Source organism: Ictidomys tridecemlineatus, chromosome 3 (genome assembly GCF_052094955.1).
Source record: "Ictidomys tridecemlineatus isolate mIctTri1 chromosome 3, mIctTri1.hap1, whole genome shotgun sequence".
Lineage (NCBI taxonomy): Eukaryota > Metazoa > Chordata > Mammalia > Rodentia > Sciuridae > Ictidomys > Ictidomys tridecemlineatus.
Window position 1 is genome coordinate 203,148,811 of NC_135479.1, and position 15,911 is coordinate 203,164,721.

Sequence of the window (15,911 nt, forward strand, 5' to 3'; positions counted from 1 at the left end):
AATTTTTAATTTAATTGTTTTTTAGTTGTTGATAGAACTTAATTTATTTATATGTAGTGCCGGAAATAAAACCCAGTGCCTCACACATGCTAGGCAAGTGCTGTACCACTGAGCTATAACCCCAGCCTGGAAACCACTTTTTTGATCTCATTTGCTTTACTTTTCTTCATGCAGCCTCACCAAAATTAAAGAACTCACCCCAGTTCTTTTCTGGCAGCGTGTTTTTGTCTAAGCTCTCCTATCATTCAGCTTTACCTGAACATTGCTAATTCTTGCCCATCTGGCTGAATCTCCATTTGTTTATCCTCCAAATTTTATCTCAATTTCCTACTGATTCATGAAATTGTTACTGTTTTCCATTAAAAATATGTGATTTTTTTCCTCTTCGTTATAAACCTATAACATTTAATTTTTCTCATACAATACCTTGCTACTTTTGAGTAAAACTCATGTGCCAGTTTGTATCACCTTTTCCCCCTGGATTTTCATTCCTGAATTTAACTCAAAAGGATTTCTTAATCATCCCATTGATGTTTCTTTCCACGCACTTAACTTGATTCAAAGCACTATATGCTCAATAAGAATATATTGAATTAATTTTATTTTAGAACCAGCATCAATAAGTATGATGACTGGTTTAATAGAAATCCAATGTGTTAATTTAGTTATTCCTCTGCTGTGATATCTAAAGCATATTATATAATGTTTCCAAAAGATGATGCATACATACCAATCATAAGTAATTATATCCATAGATGAAGGTAGGTTTTGTCATTTGTAAGACATGTAAGAGACAGTAGATTCTATTCTTAAGGCATTTTTCATTTTGTTCTTTAAAAAATAAATCTTCCCACAGGAGATTTTGTGTTATGCCCAGAAAATAGCAAAATAAATCAGCTGTTCATTTTCATATAATTATTAGATAAATGTAGAAACAAAGAACTACATAGAAAAATAAAGAATCCCTTAAAGCCTACGATGATCATTGAACATGAGAGTTTATCTTTCTTAGTGTTTTAGATGTGACCCCTAGATAGGATAGGGAGAAGTGGCTTTTATGCTTTAGGTTGTGCTTAAAGTGTCTGATTCATGTCTAAGGAAACAAAATGTCAAAGCTTCATTCACCTCAGTGGAAAAACCTGTGAAATGTGATCAAGTAGTGACCTCTAGAGTATGGCATTGTCTAAAGAGTATCCCAAAGCTTCCAGTCATAAAAACAAAACAACAGCAACAACAAAACAAAACAAAACAATCTACACATGTACCTATCTCTTCCCTGAATTTGGGTTAGGGTTAGGGTTAGGGTTACTAATTACTAATTAGGGTTACTAATTACTAATCAGCAATTTGGGGAGAACATATGTACACATGGGATATGTGCTGACATTAGTCACAACTTGTGACCAAATGAAGAAAAGAGTTCTAAAATAAGCCATGTCAGCTTCCCCAGCACTTGTGAGTTAAGTGTGTTCAGAGTCTTCATTGAACCTTGTTGAACTCTCTGCCCTGGGTCCTTGGCTAGTATTAGTGTGTGTCTGGAAAAAATGATTATTAGTTTGGCCATTGTCCCTATTGTCATGGATTTAGGGTAGTTTTTAATTTTTTTCCTCATAATTAAATGTTAAGCAATTAAAGAACATTCTAAAAACATGCTAACAGTGTTCTATGTAGCATATCCCATATAAATTTAGAAGCCAGATTACAAAATGATATTCGCCTTCAATAAAAGAGTTCAACATTAATAAACAGTATTTGAAAACTCATCTTCTGAGTCATAAAGCATTACCTCTCAAAATTCTGAAACATTATTAGATAAGCTTAAGTACTATCAGCATAATATCTATGGACAATTGATTTCCTCAAATCACATTTTTTTTCAATAATTGCTGTACCATGATAAATATTAGGTAATAAATAAGTAGGAAAAGTGTTCATTTAATTTAAAAAAAAAAACCCTTCCTTAAAGTTAGCTTTGTGAGAGGTTTATAGAAGTCACAACTAAACATAAAGTCACAGATAAACATATGTATGTGATTCTTTGCAGTGATGTTGGAGCTGCCCACAGCAAGATTTGAGTAGACTTGTCTTTTTGGTGTTCTCATAGGCTAGTTCCTAGGACACATCTCTTCAGCTCTACTGTGACCCTGATTCACTGCAAACAGATCTGGGAGGAAAAAAAAAAGATTTAAATGAAAATAAATCCAGTCAAGGTATAGTTGACATTCTGTTAGCTGCCCGAATTCTTCTATCTAATCCTCTGTCATGAGCTTTTTATCTACTTTATATTTATTAGGGATTTTTTTATTATATAAATATGGCAGTTTTAACATTTTCTCTGACCAAAATTGTATTTGCTAGAAATTATACTTGACTTTATGTAATTCGTCTTTAGTGCTGATCATTCTTCTGTCTTTGGAAAAGAGTGTGTCGTTTGGCAGCTCAGGGCTGGAACAGTTGCCCTGTGAAGTCCTGGAGGACACAGTTTCTGCCTAGCATCTTGCTCCTGGCGTTTGCCATTTTGTCCTCAGTGCCTCAGAAAGGATGAGCAGTCTCCACGCAGAGGGAAGTAAATGTGCAAAGAGGCAAAGACCGTGACCCTGAGATTGTCAACAACAGAGGAAACAAAACCTCCTCTAAATCCTGATAGAGGAGATTTCCACTTGGATCTCCCAGGCCAAACAGGGATCATGTGGAAACCCCTAGATCAAAAATTGTTAATCGGTGCATAATTTTAACAAAGTGTGTGTGTGTGTGTATATCTATCTATCTATCTATCTATCTATATATATATATATATATATATTTTTTACTCTGAACAAGATTGGAGTTCTCTTAGAAAATAAGAAGGAATAATAGATACTGGGAATGTAACTATCAGTGTTTATCATAAAAATACATGAATAATACATGCATAAGAGTTTCATCTTAATCATTTGATTAAGTGCCCAAGAAATCTTGGATTTGATTTTGGAACATAGCTTTAGGTTTTTAACCAAAATTATCAACATTGACTAATATCAATGTTGATATTATAGAATATCAACATTATTTTTAAGCAAGAATATTTTATTGTTGTATATTCTTTCAGCTTACTGTGTGTATTTGTAAAATATTTTGGATTAAAAATTCCACAAATATTTTCCCATATGTAATGGAAGAGGTGGGTGGAGAGGTAGTCATCTATTTCTTTCTCATTCCTTTAACAACAACTATGCAAAAACCAGTCCAAAATTCCTTAGGAAAATAATTAATTCAACTGTCCTTGTGGCAAAAAGGACAAAAGCCCAATTTATGGAGATCATGAGAGTTTCCATACCCAACAGCATAAAACATCTGTGATTTCCTTATTGCTTTCCTTGAAAGAGGTCAATTTCAGCAGGCGTGTTATCTCATTCATCTTTATGATATGTATAGTATCTCCCATAACTTCTGGATCATACTGTTCCCAATCAGTTAAGTCACTCTTCCAGTTTCCATCCTGAATGTTCCCTTCACCTTCCTTAGGAGATCCCTAAGCACATGCCATCATCTGCTAAAGCTTAGGTAGGAGAAGGCTGCTTACTGCTCAGACCCTTCTAGTCAACTGATTTCAATCTTGGAACCAAGGATTCTTCTTTATTTCTCATCAATGCAAACTTCAAACAAATGCCTCTCCCATTTACCTAAAACCTCCACATCTGAAATTCTTGCCATCCGATTTTACATACTTCTACATTAGTCTCCATTTATGTCCAGGGGTACATCCAAGACCCCAGATAGTACCATATCTATCCCTCCTCCTTCCCTCCTCCTTCCTTCCATCCTTCCTCTCCTCCTCCTCCTCCTCCTCCTTCTCTTCTTCTTCTTCTTTTCCTTCTCTCTCCCTCTCTCTCTCTCTCTCTCTCTCTCTCTCTCTCTCTCTCTCTCTCTCCTTCTCTAATAAATGAGATGGATATTAAGTGACTAAGGTGCAGTTAGTATAAATAGAAAACAGCATGAATATTCTGGACAAACATATGATTTATGAAATTCCATCATGTTATTCAGAAAAGTGCACTATTTTAAATTTATTGTTTATTTCTGAATTTTTCCATTTAATATTTTTGGACTATTGTTGACCACAGGTAACTGAAACCATCAAAGGTAAATCTGCAGAAGGCAAGGACTACTGCCCTTCCATCCTCCACATACTCACTGTGGTCATGTTTTCAAGATATGTCATGAAATGAAATGCTTCTGACATCCTGGTCTCTCAGGTCCCTAACACTATCTCCAGTGATCCTGTTTCCCACTTGGTATGGTTTGAGTGTATCTTATCCAAAATTAAAATATTGAAAATATTGAAACTTAATGGCCAATGTGATTGTACTAAGGTGTGCAGCCTTTGAGAGGTAACTACACTGTGAGGGTTGCCCCCTTACAAATGAGATTAAGGCCCTACCGAAGAGTTTCCACGGAGCACTTGGCTCACTTGCTCTTCTACCTTTGGTTGTGTGAGAATACAGCATCCCTGCCTTCCAGAGGTTTCAGCAGCAAGGCACCATCCTGAATCAGAGAACCACCCTCATCAGACAATAAAGACTTACACTAGAATTAAGAGAACCATGAGTAATAACTTTCTTTTTTTTATAAGTTCCCCAGTCTCGGGCAATCTGTTATAGTAGCAAGAACAAGCCAAAGCCCTCCTCCAGCTCTGCTGTCTATTTGCAAGAATCTTAAACCTTACTTCCATAGTAGAATTATATAGGAGAAATTTAAGGAAATGCTAATGTCTGTGCTGCGTCCTCAGAGATGTTGATTTAATTCTGTTTCGGTTTCAATTCCCTGACTAGTGCTAACATGCAGCCCCAAAGAACAACTTCCTAGAGAGTTTCATTCCCAAAACCTTCCCCTGCTTGGTACATCATTCCCGAACATCTCATCCTCGGACTTTCACTGTTGCCCTCCACTCTTCCTAGTAACTCCTTTACCCCACGGAAACCCCTCATTCCTTGATTCATCATAATATTCAATGTCCTCAGTTTATGTCACATTTTCAGATCCTCCTCAAACTGCCTAGACTCTCTATCAAATATCCTACTTCTAACCTCACTTTTCTGTTTTACTACTCTGGCAAAACCTCAGTCTTAGTTATTCCAGCTCTCCATACATTCTGAAGTAAACCCAAGGGGCTAAATATAACTGACCAGAAAAAAAAAAAAGTGCAGGTAATTCACTCCACTAATTCACTCCACTCAAGTGGGCCCTTATTTTTGCAAACAATAATATTCCTCTCTCCTTGTCTACTATGTGTCCATATTTCTAAAAGACTATTGTGTATCTTCTCAACATCTCTTCCCCTTCCTTAGTTTTAGCTGGTGGTGTTGAGAGTTCTTCTTCCATGGTATCTATCAGTTGCGTATCTGCTTCTCTGTTCTCTCCTGTTACTGTGAGTAAGATCCCATCATGTCTGCCTCATATCTCAAGGGAGGAGTTGAAATACATCACTCTAGGTTTTGACCCTCTACTGCATTATCACTTTGGGACTAGATCATTCTCAATTGTAAACAGACTTTTATTAGTTTTCTGCTGGTGCTGTAACAAATTATAACAAACCTAGTGACGCAAAAGAACAGCAGTTGGGCTGTAGATGAAGCTCAGTGGCATATGTGAGGCCATAGGTCCCCCCACCCCCCCCCACACACACACGTATACACACACACTCACAAGGTGAACACCACTGTACTATCTGATACCTGTCAAAGGGAGCAGAACAAAACTGGTTCACAGGGAAAAAATCCTTATGGAGGCTTTACAGCTTCTAGTGACTGTCTTTATCCTTGAGTCAGGAATCTTCCATTTTCATATCAATTGCTGCAGCATCCTGAAATCAATTTCTCTTTCTCATTCCTTTTCACTACTTCTGGTAAATCTCCTTTTTTAATCTTTCTGCCTCACTCCCTTAAATGGACTCAGAATTTCATTTAACTCACCTTATAATCTCTCCATTCCAGAACCCTAACTTTATCACATCTGCAAAATCCTTTTTTTTTTTTTTTTTTTTTGCCATGTAAGGCAGTAGAGTCACAAGGCCTGGAGACTGGAACATGTACATCTTATGAAGACCACTATCCCACCAATCCCAAGGATTACACCTATGGAAATATGGTCAGTTTTTCACAACAAACAAACAAAAACATTTTCTCCACCCACAATACCTTCCTACTATTTTTTTTCAGTTCTTTTGTAAAGTAAAAATTGCTATCTTTGATTTATTGCCCCCCACCCCCATTTTCTTTTCAATTGTTTTCAAAAAAGACTTTATTCATTATGAATATGGTAAAAACTCTTTAAAAGTCACTGATGAACTACATGTTGTTAAATTCCATCTTCAATTCTTGGTTTTTATTTTACTTAACCTTCCAGAGAGAAGAATGTGGCCAGTCGACAACTCCCTTTCAGTGCTAAGGGTCAGGAATGCTACTCTTTTGGTTCTTTTCCAACCTCTCAGCTCACTGATTATTTTTTGTGAGCTCTTTCTCATTTTCTCAGCCTCCACATAGAGTATTCCAGTTTGACCATATGGATTGACAGCTCCCAAATATTTATCACTAACCTAGAGCTTTCCCTTAAAATCAACTTCCCTTGAACATCTCAAGATTAGATGGATTAAGTTACCAAAATTTACCACCACCCCATACTCTTTATCCACTTCTCAGTAGCAGACTTCTCAGGTTGAATCTTCCCCTTGAGACCTGAACTCTCCTCCCTCTGTATGCACTTAGTTTTCCTTAGGTCTCCACAAGACTCAATTCCTTACCTCTTTTAGGCCTTTGCTTTGCTTAAAAATTTTTAAAGCAAAAACCTAAATAAAATAATGTCTACATAAAATAAAGTAAAACAAAATAAGTAAAAGAAACCTACTTAAAATAAAATCTCTCCTTCACAGGTACTGTCTTCCTTGATTCTGATATATTTTTCTCAATAGTATTTCATCCAATCTGTTAGGTATATAGAAATAAACACAAGAGAACCAAAAAAAAAAAAAAAAAAAAAGGTGGCCTATTCCCCACTAGCCCCAGCTCGTGATTCAGCTAACTTGCACTTTTACTCAGAGGCAGTCAGAGGAGTGGGAAAGATGTGCAGTGGGAAAGGGAAGGCTCAGGGGGGCCTTGATTGGAGGCTCTTGGAATGGAAAAGATGATAATGGCCAAACTGGAAGCCAAGCACCCAGTGGGATTGGCTATGGATACCTATTTGACTCATGCTTCTTGGTCCTAAATTGGCACTAGGGACAATAATTTTGGAAGCTGTCAGTTATTAATCAGGCACTAGCCATTTGGGGCTGATTTTCACAGACTCTATTGTTCAGCTTACTGGGTTCATCCTAGAGATAGCAATCTGACTTCCTACAGTTCTGACATAAAGCTGGTTGGATTCCTGGCCTGTTTATGGTAGATAAGGATTTGGCTTTCAGAGCAGGTTACTGTAGGCTGTGGGTCAGAGTTCTAATTTTATGCATGATTTCACCATTGGTGTATATTGAGTTTCCCATATATTTGCTATTTAGATATCTATTATCTGTCTCTCCCACTGACAAGTAAACATGTAAGGCTTTGGGACAAAGACAGTGTCGGGTGACTTATTACACTAGGGAACAAGTTTGACTTTATAATTCTTTATTCTGGAGGACTTGCACATAGTTCATGCTAGATAAATATTTGAATAAAAGTGATACTGATGTGATCCTACCTACTTCTATGAGTGATTAACTGAAAGATAAGCCACTGCAAGGAGACTGAATTATTTAAAGTAACTGGAGAAGCTAAGATTCAGGAAATACTTCTATATTTTTGTTTTGGTAAATAAAATGTCTGTTGAACACAAATGACCTATAGATGAACTTTTATACTATTGTATCTATAAAAAATATTTTAAAATTCACATGGTACCCATCATACTCTCCAATGTGGGCTTTAATAAGAAATAGCATTACATTCCCCCCCAAATTATGATTAACTTTTGAAAGTCAAAGTAATAGGGAAAATGAAATTGTAATGGATTCTAAGTATAAATTGCAATGGAAAGTTTTTTCAAGGCCTCTGTGCTATTATATACTGTGTATTGACAAAAGTTTTTTCATATTGTGCATTTACAAGTTACTCAAGGCTCATTTCTTCTACATAGTAAGCTAGAGCGCCTCCTGGTGTTTGGACAACATCATTACTCTCCAGTTGGGGTTTTATATTTTCATGAAGTGTGCCTAGGAGCAAAGCTTCCTAAGTGTAAGCAGGAGAGATGTTTAGAGCTTGTAATCTCTAACATTTAGTGTCGAATGCTAAGCCTATCAGTTGTTTTATTGATTATCTTGATCTTAGGTCAAAATTGATTTACTAACTTCCATCTGAATTCAGAATTACAAATAACTCTCCACAAATCTGACCATCTTTGTACAAAACATCATTGTATTGTCTTTCAGTGGCATACAGTCAATCACTTACTTTTTAAGAAGGTATATTTTTGCAGGAATCCTGATATTGAGTCTGCACAATTTAGGAGAGCCTGTTATTCTTTCAGTTTTTCAAATTTTGAAATTTATACTCTAAGAATATTAATAATTAGTTAAGATTTTTACAATTAATGGGTCACAAAGGTGAGCTTTTCATTTGGGTCTAGGTAACTTTAATGATCCAATTTACCTAGTCTATATGAACTCATTATTATTTGTTCTATTTTTATTTATCCAGATCTTTGTCTTCTTCATAAATATTGCTGCCTTCCTCAACAGCAACATAGCTAGAGATCCCCTGTTTTCTGAGAATCACAGTGTGGTCCTCAAACACGAAGGGGCATATCTATTCCTAATATTAGAAGACAGATGGTTTATGAGGTTCCTATGTCATTCATTGTCTTCTTTCAGCTTTTTCTCATATGCTTCAGGCCTGATGTTCTTATGAGGATCATAGAATTCAAAAATGACCTGTCTTAAAATTAATTAAATAAAAACTTTTATAAGTCCTTTTAAGATAACTTAAGCCTCCTTAAAAGTCAAGATCTAGATTGGTATAGCCAGTAAATGCATATTAATTATTTGTTGAATGAACAAATTATGAAAGAATGCAATCATTTTAGGGTAGTCTGGAAAATCCCAGCAATGATGGATGAGTGTGCATATCTGCGTAGAAGTCCCAACTTCTGATGATTTCACTTCTGATTTTCTTTATTTTATGATAATATACAAGTGATACACATTCAGTAGCAGCCATATTTCAAATTTTGAATTTTGATCTTTTTCCAGATTAGTGTACTAGTGCTCTCTCGTGATTCTGGGCAGTAGCTTCAGTCAGCCTCACAATTTGAGTCTAAACAAATACTAAAAATACTGTGATGCTAAGCTATTGTATTTGGCAGGTTAGGTATATTAAATGCAGTTTTAACTTGAAATATTTCCAACTTATTCCAGGTTTACAGAGATGTACCTCCATTGGATATTCAGGAGCATCTGCTTATACTTAGAATGAAATTTTGAAGCCAAAATTAGACAGGCAGTCAATATAGATAGGCAAATCAAGTCAAGCCAGATGAAGGAGGCCAATTTTGAGTGAGTCTGGTCAGTTGGAGACTGTCCCCTGAGGGATTGAAATGTTAATTCCTTCAGAGCCCTTCCTCCACCCTTATCAAGAACCTGCCCCTGCTCCAACCCGTTGCCAAGATAACTTGTCCCTACTGACAGCTAAAAGGTCTTAATGTGTCCTTGGCTGCTCCATCCTGCCCTTCCCCCTTCAGCCCACCGGTTTCCCGCATCTTGGCCATCCCAGGGAACATTCCTGGGCCTAGTCACTGTACACAGGAAGGAGAAAGATGAGTGGGAAAAGGCAGGAGAACAAAGGAAGCCTAGGACATATAAAAAGGGCAGAACACCTCGCTTCTGGGGATACCAGGAAACCAGCTATGGCTCCCTTCTCTCTCCCAGGAGAAGTCTTTGTTATTCCTTTTTAAATAAACCCTGCTTTCTATGCTTGCCTCGGTGTGCTTCTCTAATGTTCAAACTTCAACATGTGGGGAAGCAGGACTCGGTATCAATTTCATTATTTCCATCAGATTCTAAAATAGCTCTGATACCCCAAAAGATTAAAAACCATTCTTCTCTTTGCCTGAATCCTGGATGACTCAGTTGAGTTCCTTCATCCAGTTTATTCAGAACTTAGATTTTATTATTTCCTAGTTTGTTTGGCAATTGTATGTTAACCTCTAATATTTAGATTTGCGTACTGCCTCACTGAAGACTGTTTCCCAGAGCTGCCCCTTGGAGTGGTGCTGGGGCCTGTATCCAGGCCCAGGAGGGCTGAGAGATCCCTGGTCTGAATTTAGAGCAAAACAACCAGAAATAGTTTCTAAATAAAGAACTAGGTTTTCTGGATTTCCAAGACAGGTACTTTTTGAAGGAAGGGACATTTAGGAGATTGATCTTAAGGTAGAGAGGCCATCAGAACCAGGATTTGAGAAATGGTAGAGAATTGGAAGGATCTCTCAGATTTAAATAAATTGTAGCTGCTTGGAGGGAAGCTTCCAACACTGCTTAGAAAGTGTGTACCTCAGAATTCCATCCTCCTATCTGATACTTTGCTTTCTTTTCAACAGTCGTGTATAGCATTACTCTCCCGTTCCAAATATGGAAAGTCTGTAGAGACCATCTTTCTCATCCCCAATCTAGAATAAACTTGAGACTGGGGGTATTGCTCAGTGGAGGAATGCTTGCTGAGCATTTGTGAGGCTCTGAGTTCAAAAAATAAAAATACAAAGGAAATAAAAATAAAAATAAGATAACTTACAAAACCAATTTTTACTTATTTTAAATTCAAAAAGAGGGATTTAATTTATTTTCTGTGGTCTTTGTATGGGGAAATTCACAAACTTAAATGTTAGACCCTTAAATATAAAAATGAAGCAAACTATTGAATAACAGAATCTGAGTTCTATATGAAATGGATTAAGGAACCCAACCTGAGCTATCCAGAATTTAGGCAAATAGAGATATTTTTAGGCTTTTTGGATTTCAGAGATATTATAAAATCTGATGAAAGTCATGAGAAATGAATATGCACAATATTGGGCTCATTCCTCAGAAATAAAAATGATCTTAGATTGGAAAGGTGCAGAAACACTTTTCACTAGCAAATAACCATCTCTGCTCCATATTTTCCTATTTTGGCATGTAGTAAAATTTGCCTGAAATTCTGAAACACGTTAATGCAGTCAGAGATGCTTTTACAGGGAAAAAGTAATGATTTTCACATTTCTAGTTAAAACCCTTTAATGTGCCTCCTAAGAAGCAGTGTTGGTTGGAAAAAAAAGGCCAACAAAAGCATCCAAAGAGAGGAAGAAAATATTGAGAGGTATTGAGAGCTCCTCTTAAATTAAAAATAAAACAAGTTACATTTTTCCTTCAAGTTAATCAGTGAGTGAATTTGTTTCTATACAGGCCTTAAGTTAACCAAAAGTAAATCAGTCTGTACAGATTCTACTATGTAATAATTCTATGTAATAATTCTACTATATAATATGAGAGGATATTTAAAGTACATTAATTTGAGGTACTTAAAATACCAGTGGGCGCAGGATACCAACCAGCTCTGTCTTCCCTGAAGAGACCCTAAGGGGTGGCTGAGAAGCACAGGATGGTAAGTCATGGGCTTCAGGTTCCCATATACTGCACCTGCATTTGGTGACTGCTCCATTCTTCATTGCTCTTGTGATTCTGCACATGTTCTTTAACCTGTCTGAACGTCATTTTCTTTAGGCAAAGAGCTTCTTTTCAGTGATTATGTGGTGACTGTCATCTTCGTAAACTCCAAGATGAATAGATGCCTCAGAGGAAGGTTAAGCATCCAGATTTTTAAAGTGTTCACATTTCCCTTTCTAAATACTGATTATATTTGGGAAGAGTGATAATTTATAATTAAATACAAAACTGCCACAGTTGTATGCACCTGTAATTCCAGCAACTTGGGAGGCTGAAGCAGCAGGAGGATTGCAAGTGTAAGGCCAGCCTCAGCAACTTGGTGAGACTCTGTCTTGAAGTAAAAGAACTGGTGATGTAGCTGAGTACTATAACACCCCAATCCCCAGTGCCAAATAATAATGATGATGATGGATGATGACAGTAATGATAATCATAATAAATCAAATATAAAATGTGAATATTACTTATATATTTGAGATAGGATTTTATATGACTTTCAGTTTGGGTATATTATCTAATTTTTAGGGTATTTTTCTTTTTTTGAGTGGGGTCTTTTTTTCAGTCTTGTCTTTTTTGGAACTGGGGATTGAACATAGGGCTTTATGCCACTGAGCTAATCCCAGCCCTCTAACTGTTAAACGTATTACATAAATTTTTGTGTTATGTATACATACATAATCAGAAACAGAACAATTAACAAATTGATTTCAACAAAACAAAATAAAATTGGATGGGTAACAGGAGTAGATCAAAGATGCCTTGACCCTGAATTATTTTCCAATACCACTTGGTAGCCCCTAAATCTTCCATCATTAATACATGTGTTATGTCTTCTGTTTTTCCATATTTTTCAAGATGGAATTGATATGCCAATTCCATACCATTCCCAGGAACTCAGACTTGACAGTATTGTCGGGTGTGTTGAAAAACAGCACAAGTTGATGCTTCTTGATAAGTTCATCCGATTCTCAAAAATTTTACTGTTAATAGACTATTGCTTTGTAAAATGCTTTCAATAAATACTGGTTGTTTATTGGGCTTACCACTTAAATGCTTGACCTGTATGAATGAAATCCAGAAATTTCTAATATCATCTGTGAACTTATATAAATATTCTCAACATACCTGAAAGCATTCTCCAAGTACCTGCACAAGAAGAATAATCAGAAAAGTTCCTTACTGGTTGACAGAGGACCACTTGTGTAGTGAGGCTACAGTAGCACTTACCTGGCCGCCAATCTTGGGGAATCTAGAGCAAACTGGTCTTGGGCTACCTCTCCAGATTGTCATTGTGGGGATGCACAAATGAGAGCAAACAACATAGAAAAACTCTGATCTTAAACAGTATTAATGACCTTCTGTTTAGAGCAGTTGGCAAAAATAAAGTGGGATCGTTGCTTTTTATTTCATACCTCTACACTCCATTCATAATTTTCTAGGTTGATTGGGTTCTAATGTATCATCCAGCTCACCTTATGAATCTCCATTTTAGCATTGAGGGAACTGATTCAGGAATTAGTTACATTCATTGCTCATCGTTGCACAGTGAGTTGAGGAAAGTATTGGAATGAGCCTTCCTGAATGGAATTTGCCTTCTTTAATCAAATCTGACCTTGATAGATTTGGAGAGGGAAGGTTTCTGATTAAACCTTGATTTCTAAAAGTTCTCTCCACCTGAATTATGTCTGTGTTCTAAATGCCAAAAGACTGCCTTTGTGTCACAGCTGATTTTGAATTTTCTAGCTGTAGATGGACACAATACTGTTATTTATTTATCTTTATGTGATACTGAGGATAGAATCCAGGGCCTCATACATGCTAGGTGAGCACTCTACCACTAAGTCACAACCCCACTCCTGATTTTGGAAATTTTTAAGAATAGATAGTACTGGAGTGAGTTTGGGCAAATATATTCTATGAAAATATTTTTATTTCAGTCAGTGAAAAACAAATAGGAAGTGTATTCAAGACAAGAACCCAAAGACTTGAGAAAACCACCAGCCTTTACATCAATTAGTGATAATCTTCTTTTAAAAAGATCCAGAAATCAATGAAGCAGAATAAATAGACCAGAACAGACAGTGAGCTATGTGTGCATTTACTATTTGATAAATAATGCATAAGCAAACAACAGGAAATGGATTATTTAACAAATGGAGCTAAAAATTTGTTATTTTAGGAAACAGTCATTTATATCCCATTATTATCATGTTAAAAAAGTGAATACTCTGTATGAAATAAGATGACTTTACACGTTAAATCCAAAAACAAAAAGCAAAATGAAAAACTACATAGTCCATTGTGTCATTGAGGACAGAAATAAAAGTAAAATATACATTTGTTTATTTTATCTGACAGCATTTCCCCCACTTAGATATTTCTCGAATCCTTTAGTTCAACATAAAGAATGAAGTTTTTTTTTAAAAAAAAACCACAATTCTTAGTCTCCTCTTAAATCATTAGTTTTACTCAAAACCAACTGTCTTTCAAACACATATCCTTATTTCTACAGACCTGAATGGTATTCCTTAATTCTTCCTTCTGTTTTCTTAATTCATCTGCCATTTGCTGTCCTTCTGTATCATTTCTTGACACATTTCCCATAGTTTCATTACTTCCATCACAATTTAATGATCTTTCTTCACTGTTTTCCTCTATGGCTCTATTTTGAGTTTCTGCCAAGTCAACAGTCTACTGTTCTCACATACATATATCCTTAAAATACATCCATTTATGCGTTTAGGGATTTTTATCATTATGAAAGTATTTATGCATTAAAAATGACAATACGTACAATTTTTAAAACAAAATGATAATCACACAGATTTTATTTTCTTTCTATTAATTTATCTGAGATGATGTGCATGGATGAGTCAGAACAAGAAAAAGAGAGAGAGGGAGAGAAAGAGAGAGAGAAGGAGAATGCACACAGAGAAGGGGGAATTTTAATCATGATCATGTTGATTTATTCAGTTGTAAACTGTTTGTATTCTACTTTCATAATGTTATATCAGAAACGATTTTAATGTCAATTAAGATATCTCAATAGCAGAATGATATATGAATAAATGGATAGACATGCCATCATTTACTTACTATCTCTCTCTGAGATTTAGGTTGTTTCCAACTTTACATTACTACAAGCAGTGCTCAGGTGAACACTTACACAACATTTACTGAACATGTCAGAGTTTACGAAGATAAGCACAATGTTTAGATAATGGAAATTTTTCTTCCCTTTCCTTATCCATTGGTTTGTGTAGTGCAACTATTACTTAAAACAAAATTTTCTCACAATCCAGACAAACACAAGACAGTAGAAGAAAGCAATTGGAAAGGCAGAACTCTAACCTTTTTGGATCACCAACAGATACAAAAGTATTACATCCGTGTTTTTGAGATAAGCCATTGTTCTCAAGTGAGAGGATGTGACACCACTATTTATAACACAGAGTTGATCTCAAATTTACCTGAGATTTGGAGTGAACATCTGTTGGCTAATTGTCTTTTTCAAAGGAGAAACATGCCCCCCATGTCTTTATAAAGGAGGTTCTTCTGAAACACACAGCAAATGCCCACTGAAGTCTCACTTTTATCCCAGGTCAGAAACTGGGATTTAGGGCTGATATCTCCTTCAGTGTTTACATCAGAAGAGAATGACTTCCAGTTCCTTGAGAAAGACAGTCCTAGCTCAGAATGCTGGCAAAAGACCTCCCTAGATTTTAAAATGACTTATATTCATTTCAAAGAGAAGATGAAGCATTTGTAATTTAAGTTTTCTAAAATACATACTCTAAAAAAAGGACAACAGGAGAGATGTACTCACCTAGCATGTGTGTAGACCAGGGTACCATCCATCCCCAGAAAAGGAAGAGGAAGGAAAAAAAATGAGAGAGAGAAGGAAACCTTTGTATGTTTTATATGTAGAATTAAAACTCTTTTTTAAATTTGCACTTGTCCTTTCACATGCCTTGATTTAATAGAAAATTCATGTCCTCTTTTATTTAATTTTAAATGAAAAACACTCCTCTTAAACTGGATTTTATGAAGCAAGTGTATTCAAGAGAAAAATTTATCTTTGAGTTCTTAAGAATTTACTTTGGGTCTGGGGCGGATTGAAGATGGCTTTGAATTCTTTAGCTGTCTTCCCATTGAGAAGTGGTGTTTATTTTTCTTTTATTTACTCTGTAAATGGGTTTATCTATTTGCA